This window comes from Mytilus galloprovincialis, chromosome 7 (assembly GCF_965363235.1).
Source record: "Mytilus galloprovincialis chromosome 7, xbMytGall1.hap1.1, whole genome shotgun sequence".
Lineage (NCBI taxonomy): Eukaryota > Metazoa > Mollusca > Bivalvia > Mytilida > Mytilidae > Mytilus > Mytilus galloprovincialis.
This window is the reverse complement of record NC_134844.1, coordinates 61,617,210-61,633,233: the sequence shown is the minus strand read 5'-3', so window position 1 is coordinate 61,633,233 and position 16,024 is coordinate 61,617,210. Positions and strand designations below refer to the sequence as shown.

General features: G+C 33.4%; 1 long non-coding RNA gene across 1 annotated transcript; it reads left to right on the top strand.

Moving 5' to 3' along the window:
• The first annotated feature begins 13,107 nt into the window (after nucleotides 1-13,107).
• Nucleotides 13,108-15,804, top strand: LOC143081849 (uncharacterized). The gene is made up of 3 exons (XR_012980119.1): nucleotides 13,108-14,316; nucleotides 14,684-14,877; nucleotides 15,345-15,804. It is a non-coding gene; the product is annotated as an uncharacterized LOC143081849 (long non-coding RNA).
• The last annotated feature ends 220 nt before the right edge of the window (nucleotides 15,805-16,024 follow it).

Genomic DNA, 16,024 nt, shown 5'->3' with positions numbered 1-16,024 from the left:
CTTTTTTTTAAATATCCTGTATCAATCAAAAAAAGAGAAAATATCTTTGCTCCAAGGGGATACTAATTTAAATGAATATTATTTTTCTGTTTTAATTTAACTGTACTTAAAAACAATACGTGCCGCTTTTGCATTTCGGTTCTATACGTAGCAAGTCAAGCAAACTGCTCATATAAGTTATGCTGTATGATTGAGCTGCACGAAATGAAAAAAAGTACGACGTTATTCAGTTTACAATGCATGAAAAATAACGTCAAACTAACGTTACCAAAACTAACACCAACACCGTACGCGACGTCATAGTAGAATAATACAATTGTGCAATTTCGTAAGAAACCAATTCGTTTTAAATTGGTTGCCAAAAAAACGCTTCTTGCGAAATAGAAAAATAAAATTCTTTTGGAAAATGATACGGGATATAATTTGCTGAAAATACATAGTACAAGAAGTCTTTGAAAATCAGGCAGAAAATGATTTTTGAAATGAAATTAACATAGTAGAATAATACAATTGTCTGGTTATTTTGGCACACAACTTTTCCACTTTTGGAATATTATTGGACTGTATATAAAATATGGTTCTTGAAGCTTGTAAAAATAGATTGCCGATACTGTAATCTTAAAACTATAGTTTACACAGGACAGCAACATCGGAATGAGGAAAAAGTTAACAAAGGCCTGTCATTTTGGGATGTCAACACTTAATGCGCATCCGTTGGGATGAAATAAAATTATATCTCTCAGACCCTGTTACAACAATAAACGAATAATCGCATAATTTTTTCAATAATTGTCGAAGGTAAACCAAGAAAAGCGCTCCGATCGCCAAAACGAAATGAAAGAGATATGTTTGTTTGATATATTTCTTCAAATGCAGAAACAAACTGAAAACACGTAAACATATTAATATCATTATGGTTCATGTTAATTTACACTTGGTTGTACAGGGATGGGTGTGTTTTGTTGTTGAGTTGGACATGCTTTACAATTGAGATTTCTCAACTATATTCCACTATGATCTTTAATATAAATATATATACCAAAAGTACGCATATTCAGAGCACAGAGTCTGACTTTTTCCTTCTACAGTGTACAATTTCAAGGTGGAATTTTTATAATGCACCAAGTATTACCTATAGAGGATGCGTGTATGTTCTCAGATTTTTTTTTATTATATCATTTTTCACGAAAGACAGAATTGAACTTAAATTTAATACATACAATTTGCAAGGTTTGTCTGCAACTATGCACACTACCCAAACGTTTACATCATATACAGAGAATATACTACATTAAAACATGTATTATTTTATCTTTCACTTTTACAACTGATGGGATGTTTTTTGTAACCTTTTTGATGGCTGCATTAGATCTATAAATGTGTGGGTTTTTTTTACACAATAATTTCAAAATGTATTGTATGGTCCTGAACATGCCTGAAATATTTGCCACCGGACATTTTGCAACCTCAAATCAATCAATTCAAATTGTACTTGAAAATCACTGTTCACCCAATGAAATTTTGAAAGCTGAATCTCAGATCCACCCTGTTAGTTGGAAATAAAACTAAATCAGTTAGAATTGATAGGAAATTTAAGAGATCATAATGAATTAGTGAAAAGATTCGGAATATTTTATGATTTGTATAGTTTGTTCTTATGCTGTGCTGTAACAAAACTGTCCCAGCTGTTTACAAGCATGTTAAACGCCACAATATATTGCATGTGCCTGCTCCAACTCAGGAGCATGTAGTTCAGTGGTTGTCGTTTGTTGATGTCTTTTATATGTGTTTTTCGTAATTCATGTTGTTTTAAAATAGGCCGTTATTTTTCTCAATTGAACTGTTTCATATTTTTCAATTCATGAACTATTGTGGCCGACAATACCGTATGTTTTTTTTTCATTGTTGAAGATTATATGGTTGCCTTTATATATAATTGCTCACATCCTCTACATTTGAACTTTGTGGGATAGTTCACAGGGGCTTGTTTAGTGGGTCAGACGAGGTTTTACTGTCAATGGCGATCGCTTTCCTATACTAAACAAGCCCCTGTGGATAGTTGACTCATTTGCATTAATACCAAATCTCCTTATTAAAAGTTGAGGGGTGTGTGTATTTCTTTGGAAAATTTCAATGTTTTTCTCACAGGTCACCCAGTTTGAATAGAATATTTTGACATTTTGCTGTGCTCTTGGATTTGAGTTAAGAGCCAACCAAAGCTCACGGCCTGTTGGTGGGTAAATAGTTGATGACTGTATGGTAAGCTCTGGATGCCGTTTTGAGTATTGCATACGGTGATTTGGTGATGTCTTCATGCCATGCATTGTCCCATTACTTTATATAGACAGCTTATCAGTCAACCTGATCTATCAAAGTAGCTCTCCTCGCCTTTTGTATAGTCAGACGAAAAACAATATATAAACTGACTTAGCTTGGTATAAACATGTTTATTTAATATACTCATATAAATATAAAAAAGAAGATGTGTTATGATTGTCAATGAGACAACTCTGCACAAGAGACCAAAATAACATAAAAATTATCAACTATAGGTCATCGTACGGCCTTCAACAATGAGCAAAGCCCATACCGCATAGTCAGTTATAAAAGGCCCCGAAATGACAATGCAAAACAATTCAAACAAGAAAACTAACGGCCTTCTTTATGCACAAAAATTGAACGAAAAACAAAAATGTAACACATTAAAAATGTAAAAAAAAATTATTTTAATAAATGTTGAAAATATTATTGTGTTTGTGAGTTGAAAACTACTTAAAATTGTAGAAATATTCAAAAGTAGCTCTCGAGTTTTTGTTTTGCGGCTACGTTAACGGAACACCAATCAAGTAATCGATCTTCATGACTATGGCTTCAATATTCAATGGTATAAAATATCACGTTCTGCTTGTCGTAGACTCAAATAGACTTCCAGTTGAAATAGATCTACGAAGACTAAAGAACGTTCATGTGTGGTTTGGCAATTGTACATGCCCACGACACCGATGTCCAGGTATTGTTCGGAAGATGTTTTGAGAAGTAACGATGCTACCGGACATGTAAAATTAAACTGTTACAGTATATTACAGAACACAAAACTGGCTATCTTTGCTGTAAATACAAGTTAAAACCGGACATGGTTTACATTAAAGCTAAAAATCCCCATCCCACGGCATCAAATAATTTAAAAAAAACCATGATACTACCATATACCTCTAGTAGGCAGTAAAAGTGCTATATGTACGTTTTGTTTGGGTCTAGCCCAAGAATAAGTAAGTTCAAGTCTTTTTAGAACGTTATCGGAAGGACATACTAATACAAAAACTTAGTACCAGTGTTATATGAACGTTATCGGAAGGACGTACTCCTACAAAAACTTAGTAAATGAATGTATCGGAAGAACATATTCCCACAAAAATTGAGTACCAGAGTTATATGAACGTTATCGGAAGGACATTTCATACAAAAACTTCGTACTAAAAAAAATATCATATTTCTTGTTGCATGTAATTTTAACTAAAATGTTGATACTATATTGTTATTCTTACATGCTTAACTGACCTAAAATTGAAATTTCTTACCTGTGTTTCTGCAATGTTAGGATGGTCAGAAGGAACATTATTTTGACAAACCTGTCAATTAAAATGTACAAGTTATAAGATGTATGTTAGGTGTGTATACAGGACACACTTTGGGTCATATCAAACAGTTACATGCACATATAATGTATTTTGTTTTAGGCTGAGAAGATTCACAGCTTCCTAGTTTATCTTATATTCTAATTTGCTCAACCAAAATGCATATACAGCTAGTAATTCAATATGTACATGAATGGTAGTTCAAAACTAATTATAAAGAGATGATCCTAGTCCAAAATCCTCAATCAAAATTTCAATCATGTTCAAACCAGATGCTCCGCAGGGCGCAGCTTTATTTTTATATTAAGATAGTTGACTTATCACTGCCACATATTGTCTGTTGACTTTTCCGATATGATAAAACACTTACTGACTGGATATTCGTAGAGTAGTAAGTTTATTGTCCTCTCCGATACAACTATTGCCCTCGGCTACGACTCAGGACAGCAGGTTGCAAGTTGGGGACAATAAATTTACTTCCACTCATACCCAGTCAATAAGTATACACTATAAGCAGTAGGTTTACTATATTTGGTAAATGGAATGATTGTGAGGTGTACATGTCCACCTGGTAGACGCAAAAAAGGACAGATTCATGCTGTGATGTTCACTTAGCAGATCGTCTGTATATTCAAGAAGGTACAGGTGCTATTTCATTACCATATCTGAGGAACTGATCTTAGGTCATAAAAATAAAAGTCAATCAACACCTAGGCCATATGGTATCATAAAGTTTTACCTTAAACTATTAATCTGACCAGGCGACAGTTAGAGACAATTTATATACCCTTAATAATCGTAATCATGTTCTGACAGTTAGGTACCATTAAAATATATGTTCAAAATGCTAGCTAGCCCTGATTGCATGCGTGTATTTACATAAATGTTTTGTGCTTAATTCAATTGCATCGGATATTGACAATTTTTGAAAGGAGGGGGAAATGGGTCGTTCAGCATTTTATTTTGATATATTGTGAAGGATACATAATATTGTATACAGAACATCTAGTTAATTCCAATATATATATATAGTTTGGCATTTAATGCACAGTTCTGTCGTATATCTATTAATGTGTCAGAAAATTCACGTTAGTAGGTAGAAAAATGATGCTAAATGCGTTTTTTTTTGTTAAACTACAATTACTATAGAAAAAAGACCCCCCCCCCCCCCCTAGACAAAAAGAAAACAACTATTGTCGTCTTGTCGAAAGCAAGGAGGTCTTTAAGATTTATGAGTGAAATAGCTACCTACTTGGATCTTTTGACATACATCCTTCTTTTTGACAAGTTTCGCGAAAGCGATACTTAGCGATGCTAGGTTCCGTCGTCAGCATTCACGCCGACCAATTCAGCATTTAGGTTCAGTCTGTGGTTAAAGTTTTGTTTTACATCAAAATCGTTGTCAAACATAATGGAATTTCGGGAAATTGGGAGCTTCTTTCTGTCCAAAATACAGTATATCCAGGGTAAAATTTTGCAAATATTTATTTTCATTTTTCCGTAGCTTACTTCTAGATGGTCTTCGTTTTTCCTGAACAGTTAATTTCATGTTTTGTCTGAAGTAAAGGTTTTCGTGCAGTCGTCAATAACCGTTTTGTTTAATCGTCCAGTTGCAAGTTAAATGCATATCCATACAGGTCAAGATCATGATAATGATATATGAATGTTGAAACTATTTTGTTCTACATTGCGCTGGACTTTCACTCGTGTGTTCAAAATGCAACAGTCAGAGAAAAGACATTTATATATCTTATAAATGGGTGCGGCTTTTTTGCTAAGATTTTAATTCCATATGACAATCTGCAGCTGTTTGATTTTATGGGAACTTTATATTTTTATTATGGTTTGAACAAGGAACGTATATACTGTACCAAGGTTTAACGGTCAGATTATTTATACAATATTGAAAACGTATATATATAACATTTATGAAGCCATGATGTTTATTTTTTATTGAATACTCGCATAATATCATTCATTACGACTATGTGTTATGACCAGCAACAACTTTTCAAAAAGCTCCGTCTTACATGACAATCATATGGTTTAGATTGTTTATCTATATTCTCCCGAAAAAAAGGCTAAAGAGAATAAATTATGTAGTGTCACTATTGTAGTTATACTGTTTTGGCAATTAATGCCATTACGCCAGCATGTTTCTGGAAATTATTCTCAATCAACAAAAAAATATATTTCTGCACATAAACTTCTTCAAAGTTCTAAACAGCTTCCAGGGACTTGAAGGACCTCGTTCCTTCATTATCAAACATTTCGTTTTGGCTTTTTGCAAGCAGTAATTTCAATTTCTTTTCCAATTTTCTCCTGTAATTTTTAAACACTATGTCCCGAAATTTTTCAAAATATTACTTATTTTACTTTATTACACATAAACATAAACAAACAAAAAACAGATGACACTCAACGACTTCACAGGTAAACGGGAAAGCGGCAGGCGTCCTAATAAACGCCTATTAAACACCGAATATTGATGTGCACCATATATGACTTTGCCCCCAGTTCAACCAAATCTCGTATATTCTCGCATGAGTTTTAATTAAACGCTTGACCCACTCAGAATTCTAGGTCGCGAACAAGCTTTCCCTTAACTACTGTATTGAGAAATCATAAAAAGCAAAAAAAATGTCAATGTGCCGTTGTTCTCGAGATATTAGCCATTGGAATTTTGGCGGGGAAAATGTTCTCTCTTGATTTTTCATAGTTTTATCATTGACCAGTTAAAGTTCTCAAATACTATTAAAAAATAAATAAAATTTTATAAGACTTTTACAAATGACTTATAATTATACATGTAAAAGATTTATAAAAAGAAAAATGGGGGTTCATGGGGATTTTTTTTAAGGCCATTCAAATGGATAAAACCAGAGGATTCTGAAAATCTGACAAAAATTTCTAAACATGACAAGCAGACATCCTTAAAAAGATATATTTGATAAACCGATATATACGCCTCGTTAAAAGTTTTTTTTTCTAGCAATGAATCTCACGTGATGAAATACATCACATGTAATGTGAAGGACATTTGATTGTATGTACAATCTGTAGAAAATGAAAGTTATATATATTTTGAGATTTACACTATATATAATATTACGAGTTTATCAAGGTATGAGACTTCCAAATAGAATTTGGTTTGTATTATTTGTTTATTATCAGTATAATAATAGATATAAAAGATAGGTAGTAAATTCATCTAGTTGTAATTGTTGGCTAGATGAGCTGTTGACCTACTTTACGTAATTAATTATAGCTTATTTAGCGTAGATTTATCACAGACCCTGGCGGATCTAGAAATTTCATAAAGTAGGGGCCCGCTCTTGTCATTTTTCAGTGATTCCACAGTGGCGGATTCAAAAGGGGTAAGATTTTTTGTTCCCTATATAGTCTCCCCTTTTTGTCCTGGGTTAGGAACCTCTTTTTAAAATGGCTTGATCCGCCTGTGTTCCCAGGGGCGCATGCAGGAATTTTCGAAAGGGGGGGGTGCTAACCCAGGGCACCCAGGGCAAGGGGGGGGGGGTGCAAAACATGTCCCGATACAAATGCATTGATCGGCAAAAATAAAGGGGGGTGCGCACCCCCGGAACCCCCCCCCCCCTGGATCCGCCACTGGTTCCCTTTATATTCAACCATTTTTTTTTAGAAATAATTAAAACCCTGCGAGGTTATATTAGAGAAATTAGGTGTCAAACACCAAAGTAGGCACGGGGTTTAAGTATGCATTTCCCTGCAAAAATATTATATTTTTCTATGAAAAAATTATTTGTTCATTGAATTATTCTTAAAGGCTTTTATATTATCTTTCAGATGCACAAAAAATTAGCTCAATGGCGTTTATTTTAGTTAAATACCGACACTTCGAAATTTGGAAACGTATATATACGCCTCTTTAACAGGTCGAGAACTCTAGATTTCTTTACGTCAGAATATATTTGCATAGTAATTTCCCAAACACAAGGCCAATACGGCCTTAAAAAACTGACCAATCGATTCAATGAGCTACAATGCATTGTGGGCTACTACGAGTTTACTACAACCGAAAAACACGTGGAATTAGTGGAAGAACTGTCAACTAATATAGTGTCTGGGATTCTCAAAATGTATGTTTTTGTTCTGCGAATGTGATTATTGTAAAATATATAACATAATCTTTAATTTGCATGCTCAGAATAAAAAAGTATTGTTTACGGGCTTCACTATTCGACATTTTTTTTCGCCTTGTTAAAGTTGTTGTTATTAGGCAGGTGCGCATGTCTGAAAGAGGAAGTAGGTCAAACTTTGCATGGGCTCCCGAAAAAAAAATATAAATTTTTCACTAAAATCACGATATTTATCTTTATCTTGATCATCGTAATCAGCTTGAATTCATTAAAAACACATATTGTTAAAAAATTTACTGCTTAAATACATTTAAATAAAAAAACATAAAAACTGTCAAATTTGACAGTTGCTACCGCCAAATAAATCATGTGACCATTAAAAACCGTAAAACCGGAAGTAAACAAACTTATACGTTCTATTCAAAACCAAACAGGCTAAACCAAGAGACAGTAACCTTGCATCCTTGAGTCGCCCAAGGAACGAAGATTAACACTGTAAGTCTACCTGTATTAACATCCTTCTATTTTCTATCTTTTTTACCAACTGTCTCAAACAGCATGAATACAATTAAAACTATACTTGCAACAGTCCTCACGACTTGCATTGGAAAATCGTTAAATTTAGATATGCATACTTACTGCAAAACTGTAAACATGGCAAACAACACACATGTTCAGCTCAACAGTGACGCTCCAGATCGATCTTGGCCAGTAACCTTGTCATCTCAAGAACCAAGTAAGTCAAACATTTCTTCACTTAATATGCTTAACATACAGGCAAAGAAATCATTGATAAAATATGACAAACTAGTACTTATGTACTTATGTAGTCTGCTACTTACCAACTCATATGCCCCTGAACCAAACCCAGGGCCACGTACACCAAAATATCCTTGCGGAACATGCACTTGTGCAGTCACATGGAAAACTGAAGCTGTCTGCTGTGACAGCTGCGGACAGTGGTATCACATCAACTGCCAACAAATTAATCGCTCCATGTATGAAATATTAGGAAACAGTAACATCTCATGGGAATGCGTCAACTGTGGCATGCCAAATTTTTCCACAACCTTTTTCAACACCACAATTGAGACATCAAACAGTTATTCAGAATTAGACATAAGTAACGAGCCAAATGGTGTGGATAACATCGGGCCACCAAATTTTACATCTTCACCCTTACCAAAAAACCAGGGGAAATACAGAAATAACAAAAACAAACCTAATCCATGTAAAACACCACTGAGAACACTTACCATCAATTTTCAGTCTATGAAAAATAAAAAGCCTGAAATAGAACAAATAATTGAATCTTGTGAACCAGACATAATTTATGGCACAGAAACCTGGCTCTCAAATACTATATCACCATACGAGTATATATCACCATCAAAGTACACCGTATACAACAAAAATAGAAAAGATGGATATGGAGGAGTACTACTAGCAGTATCAAATAAATACGTATCATCACTAGTAAATGAATTTGATACAGATTGTGAAATAATTTGGGCAAAAATAACATCACCAAATAGTAAAACGCTCTACTTAGGTGCCTACTATAGACCACCTTCAGATAAAGGGGAATCATTAGAAAACATGGGTATCTCTCTTAATACTGCATGCAAGAAAACAAATGCAAACATCTGGCTGAGTGGTGACTTCAATCTAGGCCACATAAACTGGGAAAAACACTTGGTATTACCAAACAAACCTGATCCAGCACTACACCAACAACTGCTTAATATTCTGGATGATAATAACCTAGCACAAGTAATTGACAAAAACACCAGAAATGACAGAACTTTAGATCTAATGTTCATGACAAACCCATCATTTATCAACAGATTTGAGACCCTCCCACCAATAGGAGGAAGCGACCATGATATTGTCTTTTGTGAAATCAACTTTGCTATACCAACACCAAAACAACAACCACATAAAGCACTAATATACAAAAAAGCAAACTGGGAGAACATAAAGAAAGACCTTATTCTTATATATGATCATTTAAAAGCAAACAAGACAAATATGACTATCGATGATATATGGACCACCTTTAAAACCAAAACAACAGAGACCATCAACAAAAATAAACCAACTAAAGTAATTGGAAAAAAATCAAAATTACCATGGTTAAATAGAGACCTGAAAAGACTCATAAGAAAGAAAAACAAACTCTATAAAAAGAAAAGTCATGACTCTAAATACAAAAATAAATACAAAGAGATAAAGACCAAACTCCAAAAAGAGATGAGAATAGCATACTGGGCATACATCGAAAATATGATCTTTGACATCGATATAAAAGAACCAGATCAGCATTGCTTCAACAAACAACTAAAAAAGCTGTACTCTTATATAAAAAGCCAAAGAAAAGAAAACACCGGCATTGCATCCTTAAGAAGCGAAGGCACCCTCCATACAAACCCCTCTGAAAAAGCCAACATACTAAACCAACAATTTGAATCTGCTTTCACATCAGAAACTAACACAGAAATACCAACGAAAGAAGCTAGTACACACCCTAAAATGGAACTAATTAACATCAGTCGGGAAGGTGTATACAAACTCATAAAAAACATAAACACCAATAAAGCTACAGGACCAGATACTATCGCTGGCAAAATACTGAAGGAAAACATCGAAATAACCTCAGACATACTTGTAATCATTTTTGATAAATCTCTTGAGACAGGCAAAGTACCATCAGACTGGAACCATGCAAATGTTACACCAGTATTTAAAAAAGGAGACAAACATCATCCTGGTAATTATAGACCAATCTCACTTACCTGTATCTCATGTAAATTACTTGAACATATACTAGCTAGCAATATGATGAAACATCTTGAAGCAAATAACATCCTATATGAACTACAACACGGATTTAGAGCAAAAAGATCTTGCGAATCTCAAGTAATATCTCTTATACACCAACTAGCTCAAAACAACGATAAAAATATACAAACTGACTTAGTTATCATGGATTTTGCCAAAGCATTCGACAAAGTGCCACACAAACGCTTACTTTTCAAATTAAAACACTACGGCATCTCTGATCAGGCAATAAACTGGATCCAATCAATTTTATCTAACAGAACTCAAACAGTCCTTCTCGAAAACACGACATCTGAAAAAATTCCAGTAACAGCAGGCGTTCCTCAGGGCACTGTACTAGGACCAATACTCTTTCTTATCTACATCAATGATTTACCTGACTACCTTAAACACAGCCAAATAAGACTCTTTGCAGACGACAGCATTATCAACCGGCCTATTACCTGCCAAAACGATTGTATTAAGCTTCAAGAAGACATAGAAGCAGCTATTAAATGGGAACACGACTGGCTCATGTCATTCCACCCTGACAAATGTAACATCTTAAGAGTCTCAACAAAGAAAAAACAAATACACTTCTATTACAACATGCACGGTCATATCCTAGAACAAGTACAATCAGCTAAATATCTAGGCATTACAATCTCTTCAGATCTCAAATGGAACAAACATATACAACAATCAGCAGCAAAAGCAAATCAATCTTTATCTTTCGTCAGACGCAATCTAAAAATTAGTTCAAAATTAGTGAAAGAAAGAGCATATCAAACTATAGTAAGACCAAAACTCGAATACTGTTGTACCGTTTGGGACCCATACACATCAGAAAATATATACAGACTGGAACAAGTGCAAAGAAGAGCTGCACGATATACATGCAACAGATTTCACAACACCAGCAGTGTATCTGATATGCTTCAAAATCTGAAATGGCAAACTCTACAAGAACAAAGGCTTAAAACCAGATTACAAATGTTCCACAAAGTAATAAATAACGAAATTGCTATACCATCACAAGATATTCTGATAAAAAGCCAGTCCAAAACAAGATCTACTCATCAATTAACATTCAGACAGCTCCAATGCAATAAAGACAGTTTTAAATTCTCATTCTTCAGCCAAACAATCAAAGACTGGAATAAACTACCACCTGAAATTTCAAACAAAACTTCTACATACAACTTTAAGGATGCACTTACCCATGAAGTACTCCTTAAAACCTTTTCTCACTTAAACTAAATGTACCTATTGTTTTTATCTTAATTTAAAAAAAAAAAATAGAATAAAAAATGTAAAAATCAAAAGTTCAATAAAAATTGTAAAGCTTAAAAATAAAGAAAAATTGAAATAAATTTTAAAAAGCAACCTCAATCAGGCATTGGCCAGAAAGTAATCTTCAAAATGTTGATGGTTTTCTGTAACTAAAGAAGAGGTTTTGTCCATTGTTATTCATTGTACCTATTCAATAATTTTACGACCTGAAACAGTGAGATTTCAGATGAAATGACCACTGTCCATTATGAAATTTTTTGAGCTCTTTTAAACCTGTATAATGTCATTCCCAAATCATTTCTGCCTAGAAAAACATGAAAACTTTCATTAAAACACTTCTTTCTGTACTGGATGTGTAAAATTTATCAGGACCTGAACTGAAAGTAAGAACATCATAATATGCATTATGCTAAAAATAAGTGTTATAAAAGCGGCAGGGCGGATCCAGCCATTTCAAAAAGGGGGATCCTAACCCAGGACAAAAAAAGGGGAGGTTCCAACTACATGTCCCCATTCAAATGCATTGATCGTTCAAAAAAGGGGGTCCAACCCTCGGACTATAGTTTATAGTGTGTTTGTCTATGTTGTGATGTTATACTATTGTTTCATAAAAGGGATAAGGTTTGGTACCATTATAACGTTTAATCCCGCTGCAAATGTTTGCATCTGTCCTTAGTCAGGAATCTGATGTAAAGTTGTTGTCGTCTGTTTATGTAGTTCATACGTGTTTCTCGTTTCTCGTTTTAATATAGATTAGACATTTAGTTTTCGCATTTGAATGGTTTTTGACTAGAAATGTTGGGTTTCTTTATAGCTTGCTGGATCCGCCACTGAGCGGGTACGGTATATAGCTTAATACATTTTTATATAGCTTCATCCATCGATAAAGTCCGATAGTTGCTAATTTTATCACAAAATATACCTTAGAAGTTTTTTATCGTTCGGCTGCTGTCATGTTGATGTATGTGAAATATCTCCAAGCCTCTGGATCACATTTGGTGCCATATTACCTTTTATTTTTGTTCAAAAACGTGCTTTGTATATAAAATAAGAAGATGAGGTATGAGTGCCAAATGAGATATCTTTTATGGCTGACTATGCGATATTGGCTTTGCTTATTGTTGAAGGCCGTACGGTGAACTACAAATGTTAATTTCTGTGTCATTTTGGTCTCTTGTGGACAGTTGTCCCATTGGCAATCATATCACATCTTCTTTTTTATATTATTTTATAGGACTCGGAGGTGCGATGGGGACGCGGAAGTGCGATGGTCACGCTGAAGTGCGATGGTTCACGCCGAAGTGCGATGGTTTATATATATATAGAACTCGGAGGTGCGATGGGACGCTGAAGTGCGATGGTCCACGCTGAAGTGCGATGGTTCATTCGCTGAAGTGCGATGGTCATGTTGGAACATTATATGTTATTATAATAAGAAGCATGATAAATAAAATTTAGAAAGCAAAAGTGCATTAAAATTTTCGTAGATAATTGTAAATGCTAAAATATAGCTATTCCTAAAATAATACAAAAGTTTGCGTTAATGTAACTTATATATTCGCGCGTTTTAAAACAAGTTACCATGACGTTAAATATTATGACGTTTTGAAATACAACGTTTCTTAAAGAAAACGGTATGGAATTGCAGGAAGGAAAAGAAGATTTTGTTGACGAAGGCTTTATTATAACAAACGAACGTAAAAAAAAGGTTACAAACGATCCAAGTCCGGAACAGTTTTGGGCAGTGCAGGATGAGGTTTTTTCAATATGCAAGGCAAAATATACCAACAAATCATGGGGAGCAAAAAGAATAAAGGATGCCCTAGGTCTTCAGATGGGAGAAACTAGTATAAGAAAATATGTGTCAAATTTTTTATACGACAAAGACTTGGACAGTATATTTTACAGGAGCACGACTGTTACTGAATTCCACAGAAAGGTCTTGTCAAAAGGTGAACTTTTGGAAGAAATACAAAAAAATCACAAAACTGATCATAGAAAAAGTGATACGGTGTACGAAACTCTGAGGAAGTCTTTTTTCCCAGTAGTTCGGGAAAACATTCGTTTACTGTTTAAGCTGAACATTAAATGCCAACAGTGTCTTTCGGCAGTTGATTTACCTAAAACTCAAAGAACAAGAAGGCCAATTCCAGCAACCTATCCCAACAGTAGATGGCAAATGGACCTCAAGAAGATGCCTCCGTCACATGGTTACAACTACATATGCAATATTGTAGATTGCTACAGCAGATTTGCATTTGGTGGGTGCATTAAGCACAAAACAGCAAAAGAAGTGGCTACAGTGATTTTACGCTTTATATACATTTTTGGACCACCTAGAATTTTACAAACTGACAATGGAAAGGAGTTTAATAATGAAGACTTAACAGAAGTTATGGCAGAATTTAAAACAAGAAAAATTAACGGAAGGCCTTACCATCCCCAATCACAAGGTAATGTTCTGCATTTATTATTAATTTTTAAGAGGCATTCATAATGTTTGCTGAATAAATAGTGATAGATGGGTAATTTTAAAATAAAAAGATTAATTTAAGTCATTTTAAATAGATAAATTAGTTTAAAATAGTTTAATATAAACTCAAAATAATATTTATATATCACTTGATATCAAATACATTCATTTACCAATAACATTATTGTCTTTTTATATTAAAAAAGCTATTTGTGGTAAATGAACATAAGACAAAACAAAGTCACACAAATTTATAAATTAAAATAGATTTCAAATAAGATAATGTTTTTGATGCGGTTTTCAATTATTACTAACACATTAAGATATAAGTATGCTTTTATTTAAAGGTCGAGTTGAAAGGTTTAACAGAACAGTTGTCGCCTACTTCAGAACAGCTTTTGTTGATAGTCGGGACTGGCCCAGTATGTTAGACGAATTTTACTATAAGTACAACAGCAGAGTTAATAAATCTACCAAACCTTTGACACCATATCAGAGATTTTATAAAAGACCAAATTTCTGTGTTGCGTTAGAAGATCAGGTAAAATATTAATATTATATATTTTTTTAGATTATTTTAGGTTTTAAGCATTTTTATATGAATTTTATACAACATTTGATATATATGGTGGTTTTTACATGTACAGTGGCCAATATTTCATGCAAGTTAATAACAGTATTATTTTCGAAAAATATTTTTAATTGAAAATGCTTTAACATTTTATATTTAAACAATTTTCACTTTCAATACGTTGACGTACATGTATTATATATTGGTATAAAAACGTCCAGTAGCAAGTATTTTATACATATTTATAAGTGTGCTAATAAGGAATAATATATAACATCCAAAAGGCTTAAACAATTTTATGTTTTAAAATTTAAACAATTTACACAATGAGTTCGCTGAAGTTGTATCAATGAAATAAAAAAGTTCAGTTACAAATATTTCATACATGTTTAAAACCATATTACTTAATAATTATCCTATAAATCTTTCAATATTAGGTACCAATATGCAATTTGACATCAGAAGAAAAGGCATTTTTGAATAGTGCACACCTGGATGTAGAAGATAATGTTGAAACAGAAGAATTAACAGTAGAAAATACAGAAGTCAATGAAAATAGTCAGGTATTATTGTATTTTTGATTTATTTGGTAAACAACTGCTGAACAGCATGAATTAAATGGTGAAGTAAAAGGTGTAGTTAACAAGAAAAAATCACAGGATACAGTAAACGAGGAACATAGTTTTACTGAATATGAAATGTTTTTATTCACATAATGTGTGATTCTTATGAATATAGAATTCTTTTCGAAAGAAAAACTATATAAAAGCTTAGTTTGGACATTTTTATAGCAATTAAAAATAAAACAGTTCACCTTTAGTATGGTAATGGCTATAATATAACTATACAGATTGATAGACTGATTTAAAAATACCATCAATAAAGTGGAGTTAAAGTCTTATAGGATTGTAAGTATGTTTTATTTTATCACCTTGCACTTTCAGTCTTTACTGTGGTTTTCTACAGCAGTTGGTTCAAATTTCTGACCAGTTGAACAATTTGGTTTAATAAAACAAATTGCAATTTGGTCAAAATTTTGAATGAATTGCAATTGGTGGATAGCAACACTTACAGTCAAGTCACTGTAAATGGTTTTAGAAATATGACGATTGCTTTA